Consider the following 6,831-nt stretch of genomic DNA (forward strand, 5'->3'; position numbering starts at 1 on the left):
GTGAGAAACAAATAAGAGAACCACCAAATGTGACAAAAGAACTGTCAAATGTGATGTTAGAACTGCACAATGTGAGGATGGAATCATCAAATGTGAAAAAAAAAGTAAAGGAACCACTAAATGTGACAAAACAACTGTCACATGTGATGTTGGAATTGCACAATGTGATGATAGAACCGTCAAATGTGAGGAAAAAGTAAGGGAACCACCAAATGTGAGAAAAGAACTGTCACACGTGATGTTGGAACTGCACAATATAAAGATGAAACCTTCAAATGTGAGAAAAAAAATAAGAGAACCACTATCACATGTGACAAAAATAAAATAGATGTGATGTTGGTACTACTTAATATAACAATAGAACCATCAAATTTGAGAAAAAAATAAATAAAGGAATCACTATATGTGACAAAAAAAACTATCAAATGTGATATTGGAACTACAAAATGTGATAATGGAACCGTCAAATGTGAGAATGGAACCGTCAAATGTGAGAAAAAAATAAGAGAACCACCAAATGTGAGAAAAGAAAATGTGATGTTGGAACTACACAATGTGAGGATGGAACCGTCAAATGTGAGAAAAAAGTAAGGGAACTACCAAATGTGAGAAAAGAACTGTTACATGTAATGTTGGAACTGCACAGTGTGAGGATGGAACCGTCAAATGTGAGAAAAAAAGTAAGGAAACCCTCAAATGTGAGAAAAAAAACTGTCACATGTGATGTTGGAACTACACACACTACAACAAAATGTATTTTTAGTGAAAAAAATGTCACTAAAAGTCTAGTTTTTCGTCACTAAGAACCTTTAGTGACGAAATCGGACTTTCAATGATGAAACTCATTTCGTCGCTAAAACCCCGTCGCTAAAAATCCTAGCGACAAAAAATTTCGTCACTAAAAGTCCGATTTGTTTTTAAAAGAAAAAACTTTTAGCGACGAAAACTTTTCGTCGCTAAATGTTTTCCTTGCTAAAAATAATATTCAGTGACGAAAATATTTCGTCACTAAAAACACTTCAGTTTATTAAATCATATTTAGTGACGAACAACTTCGTCACTAAAACTATTTTTAAGAAAATTCAGGAATATATAGAGACGAAAATTTTCGTCCATAAAACCATTTCGTACAAAATTTTACTACATTTAGTGACAAAATATTTCGTCACTAAATCAATTTTTTGTTGCTATATTTGTGACGAAAAAATTCGTCGCTAAAACTTATTTTCTGTTTTTATTTTTTTAATAGCTTTGATATTAACCTGTAACCTGTCATTACATTATTAAAACCTCAAATTTGAATAACACATTTATTTCAACAACACATTTATTAAAAAAAAAATCTAGACATTCCACAAGTAAAAATAAAAGAAGTATCAAATTCAAACTCATTCCATACAATAATTGTTTGTAACACATACAATAACTTAAGATGTTTTATAACAATACAAAAAGTGTAGCATAATATAATTAGAACTAACGGAAGATGTCCTCATATGTCTTCAAGTAATGCCAAAAATAAATCCCCTAAAAGCCACCAATAAGAAATCTACGCAAATATAAAAACACTACTACATTAAAATCGTAAAGTAAAAACATTAACTATGTTATAAGAAACATTTCTAACAATGCATTAAGAGTAGCCACACCAATGAATTAAAATCACAACTGCTAATGTATAAGTTGTAGAAAGCAAATATAGATTTTCAAGTGTAATATAATACAATTAGTTTCAAATAATGCATAAAAAAAATAGTCACACCATGTAGTGCGGGTCAATTGCTAAAATAAAATACTAACCAATAAATGTTTTAACTTGAAGATGAACCACCCCCATAGGTAACAGCGACATCATAACCCTTGCAACAAATTTCAGATTTAAAACAGAATCAATTGCCACCAAAAAAAAAAAGTGATCCAAAGGACCATAACACAACCAAAGCATTTTAATACACTACTACAAGTGATTAGATCAAACCATTATTAAAATTAGCTAAGTAAAACACATGTTGAGGAAAACGTAGGAATTTACAAGCCAACCCACTCAACAAAGGTTTCAAATAAATTCCACAAAATTCCAACATACTTGTCATACTTTTAGATTCACTACATAACAAGTCAGCCATTTAGTAAAACTCGTTTGGTCCATGAAAAGTTATCTAATTAACTTGAAATTAAATAGAGATAAGGTCTTATATGTTTAGTATGTAAAATAAAAAATTCAGCAAAAAATAAGTTTTTTATAATTTATTAAAAATCACGTATTGCAGCTGACTCAAATTTCCTCTTGACAGATTCACTACATAAAAAGTCAGCCCTTTTGTAAAACTCGTTTGGTCCATGAACATTTATCTAATTAACTTGAAATTAAATAAGGATAAGCTCTTATATGTGTAGTATGTACCATAAAAAATTCAGCACAAAATAAGTTTTCTATAATTTATTAAAAATCATGTATTGCAGTTGACTCAAATTTCCCCTTGACAGATTTAGGTTCCCAAAAGAAAATTGCTATAGTTTTAAAACTAGCCCAAATGCTTTGATACTTTATTCACATTAGAACTACATATTAAAGAATATTAAAAACATGGAATGAAACCCTTTATCTCATATAAACAAATACCACAACAACAAATCAAAAAACCAAAACTCATAAATCATAGAGACAAATAATCAAGAAAAATTACCTTGGAATCATGTTGGGAGAAGGCAAAAGTTTTGTAGGGCAGGTTGATAGCTAAATATCCCATTGCAAGAAACCAAAAGGCCAAGAGAAAGAAGAGACACTACAAGGCACTTAAACTTTCATGGTTAACACTTCATTACAAATTTGTTTTAAAACAAGTTTATAGCACCCAAACCATCAAAGTATCACATACTCACCTCTAGAGCAAAATAATTTAAACAAAATTTCAGATTTCACAAACTTTACACACACACACACACACATATATATCACATAGTCCAACTTCAAATTAAATAATCAACAACAAACAATTAAACCCAACTTCATAACTCATTGAGGTAATATATCAAACACTTTATGTGCAAAAAGCAAAACCTCAAAGCACTTAAATTTTCATGGTTAACACTTCATTACCTATTTGTTTTAAAACAAGTTCATAGCACTCAAACCATCAAATTATCATATACTCACCTCTCCAATCCACCAAGACCTCCAAATGCTTCAAGTATTGAAAAAAAAAAAAGTAATCAACAAACATAACTCAATCAAAACCTAAGGCCCTAAAGCTTAACTTTATCATCCTAAGACGAATACCCCTACCCAAACAGGAACCAAGCAAGCATACAAGAAACTTATAGGCTTTAACACAACCGTCAAGTGTTAGAAAAAAGTAAGGGAACCACTCAATGTGACAAAAGAACTGTCACATATGATGTCGGAACTGCACAATATGAGGATAAAACCGTCAAATATGAGAAAAAAGTAAAGGAACCAACAAATATGAGAAAAGAATTGTCACATGTGATGTTGGAACTGCACAATGTGAGGATGGAACTGTCAAATGTGAGAAAAAAGTAACCTAATATAACAGGTTACCTACTAGTGGGCACCGTGTCCCCCCTTTTTTGGGGGGTACCGTAGAATTACCCACACACACACACACACACACACACACATATACGGACATGTTAACAGGTGTTCTTCGGCAATGGTTAATAAACCATTCAAGGAAAGCTTTTATATCACTTTTATGGAAAATTGGAAAGGTTGTCAAAATATTAATTACTTTTTCTTTTCTTTTCTCATAAAAAGTTTCTTAAAAATGATTCATTAACAAATATCTTTAGGGCATTCATTAATTTTTCCCCTATATATATATATATATATATATATATATATATATATATATATATATATATATATATATAAAGGCAAATCTCTCTTCCCTGTTTTATAGATAAACAGAAGCCTTTGCTGGTGAGTTAAAATCTAGGGACCAATTCATCCTTTTTTTTTTTTTTTTACTGAAAAAGGTGGAAGACCAATTCATCCTTAAATCACCATGTAATGATGTAATCTTTTTACAGGATACCATCTGGTTGAATTATAATATTAATATTTTTTTTCATAATTATAAATGTTGACTATTTTTAATAGAAAAAAATATTCAAATTTGTAACATTTGTTTTATTATAATTATTCTTGGAAAAAGTTTACCATTAATTTGATTTGGAGAAAAATTCCTTTTAACTCACTATGTCGCAATTAATTAATAAAACCATGCACGTATACTTTTAGACTTTTAGTCACATAATTTATTTAACAAGTAATATAAGTTTTTTAAAATAATGCATATGAATTATTTTATAAAAATACCCGTGTAACGGGTTAGAGAAAATTTTTCTAAATTAGTTTGGAGGAAAATTTTGTCTATTACTCTTTATGGTCAGACCAATGCATCAATGGATTTTTTTTTTTTTTTTATAGGTAAGTTTTGATCCAAAATATATATAGCTTATTTGATGATAACATATTTTACTAGTTTCTCAACCAAAAAAAAAAACATATTTTACTAATTTAGCTAATCAAACCCATCCTAACATTCTAATTTGGCATTCTTGTGTGAAAGAAAAGTTATTAAGAATCTAATTCAATAATACTTTTCCCTTAATTGCAAATCCCAAGCAAGCAGTAGACCTTTCTTTAAAAGTTAAATCCAAATTTCAGCTATAACAGTGGAGTAATTGTCAAGGTGGATTTTGTTATTTAATTACCTACTTTATCACTTTATAAAGAGTAATGTTATGCATACAATTTTTTCACAACTTGCTAAGCAATAAGTCGTAAGTTATGAAATCCTGATTCATATAAAAAAAAATTATAAATTATGATTAAAGCAACATAATTTCATATGAACCCATATGTAATTCAATTTTTTGCTATGTACCAACTACAATAAATCATGCTAACAATTTTGGCTAATTTTGTGTCACCAAACTATTGCTTAGTAAAACTCCAACAATCACAATTTCTGAAAATTAAGTTATAAGTCGCGTGCCTACATCTGTGTTTATATAACATAGGAAAATCAAAGGCAAATGGTTGTTGAAACGTAAAGTCAATGATCTTTGTATCCCAAGTTTTTCAAATGGACCCAATTTTAGTATTAAACTATTAATCAAAAAATGGCACCAAACCAAGGAAGTGCTGGAACAACCGAAAAAATTGTCACAATGTAATATTGACTGTTAGCTTAGCTCTAACTCAAGTGAGAAGGGGACAGCTATTAAAAAAAAAAAAGGATTAAGATCATAGTTTTAAAAACTGGTACGGTGAAAAAACAAAAAAAAAAAGAGCTAATTACCGATTTTCTAGTCGGACCGGGGTCCGACTAATGGTCAAACAATTAGTGACGTCATAAATAATTTAATTATTATTTATTTAAATTATATAAATAATTAATAATTTTTTAGTATACTAAAACTAACAAGCCAATAGTAATAAATATGTTTCCTTTCAAAAAAATACAAGTATATAACATCTTTTTAAAGAATTTAACATAATAACATTACAAAACAATTATCCTTAACAGAATAAACTTTCAACAATTTTTCAATGATTATAACATCTTCATTTACATGATCCCATGCAGGATCACATTTTGCTCTCACAGATAAAGAATTAGCATTAGACCCGTTTGTAGAAGCATGTTCATTAGATGGTACAGAGGCGGACTCCTTTTCACTCAACAATTTCAGACTGGCAGCAACCATTTTATCAACAAATAAATCCATCAACACAACATACACAAATAATACTCTATAAACTATATTTCACAAACAATAATGCTACTCTGTAAATATTTCACAAACAATAATGCTACTCTGTAAACTATTTTCACAAATAATAAAGCTCTGTAAATCAAATCCACAACATAATCCTCAACATACACAAAATCACAAATAAACTAAAATGCTATGCTAAACTAATAATTGAAAGAATAAATTGAATAATTAAGTTAACGAGAGAAGTTACCAATGAAGTCATTGAACTGATTGGAAATTTGAAGGCAAAGAACATGAACAGAGAACCCTGAGAGAAATGAAAAAAAAAAAGTAGAAGCCGAGAGAATGATCAAAAAGTTACAATCAAAAGCTGAGAGAATGATCAAATGAAAGAAAGAGAATCAACAAGTTACAATCAAAAGCAAAGGAAAAAAGAAAAATAATCAAAATAGTGAAATACGGATACCTGATGAAGCAAAGCTAGCGAGACCGATACCAATACCAAGACGGCGAGACTAAGAACAAAGAAGAAAAAAATCCAGACTTCAGAGGCCGAGATGGCAAGACTGAGACCAAAGAAAAAAAAAACCCCAATCTTCAAAGGCCTAGACGGCGAGACCGAGACATCGAGATCGAGACGGCTAAAGGCGTGAGGATAAGAAGCAGATTAGCTTGAGTGAGGTGAGAGTGAGAGTGAGACAGAGGGGTGAGAGGCATGAGAGTGAGACAAAGGGGCGAGAGGCATGAGATGAGAGCAAGACAGAGAGGTGAGAGGCGTGAATCGTGAGGCATGAGTGAGATTGTGAGAGTGAATCAGGTGTTTAGGGTTAAGATTTAGGTTTTAGGTTCCAAAACGACATAGTTTAGGCTGGGAAAATGGTGTAGTTTAGGTGAAAAGCCCAACCGAGCATTAACCGGTTCAACTGTGCCAGTTCCTGGTTTTTCGGTTGAACCGACCGATTTTCAAATTTTCCCAATTTTAAGTAATTTTTGGTTTTTATCTATAACTGGACCGGATTGAAGGCCAGTTTCCAGTTGAACCAGTCAGATCAGCCGGTCCGATTTTTAAAACCATGATTA

At 30.7% G+C, this 6,831-nt stretch overlaps 1 long non-coding RNA gene across 1 annotated transcript; it reads right to left on the minus strand.

Annotated features, from left to right (window-relative positions):
* Positions 1-1,371: 1,371 nt before the first annotated feature.
* LOC142640766 (uncharacterized) lies at positions 1,372-6,566 on the minus strand. The gene is made up of 5 exons (XR_012845233.1): positions 6,218-6,566; positions 6,002-6,058; positions 2,688-2,786; positions 1,801-1,859; positions 1,372-1,549 (listed from the first exon to the last, which is right to left on the minus strand). It is a non-coding gene; the product is annotated as an uncharacterized LOC142640766 (long non-coding RNA).
* Positions 6,567-6,831: the final 265 nt, after the last annotated feature.

Source organism: Castanea sativa, chromosome 6 (assembly GCF_040712315.1).
Source record: "Castanea sativa cultivar Marrone di Chiusa Pesio chromosome 6, ASM4071231v1".
Lineage (NCBI taxonomy): Eukaryota > Viridiplantae > Streptophyta > Magnoliopsida > Fagales > Fagaceae > Castanea > Castanea sativa.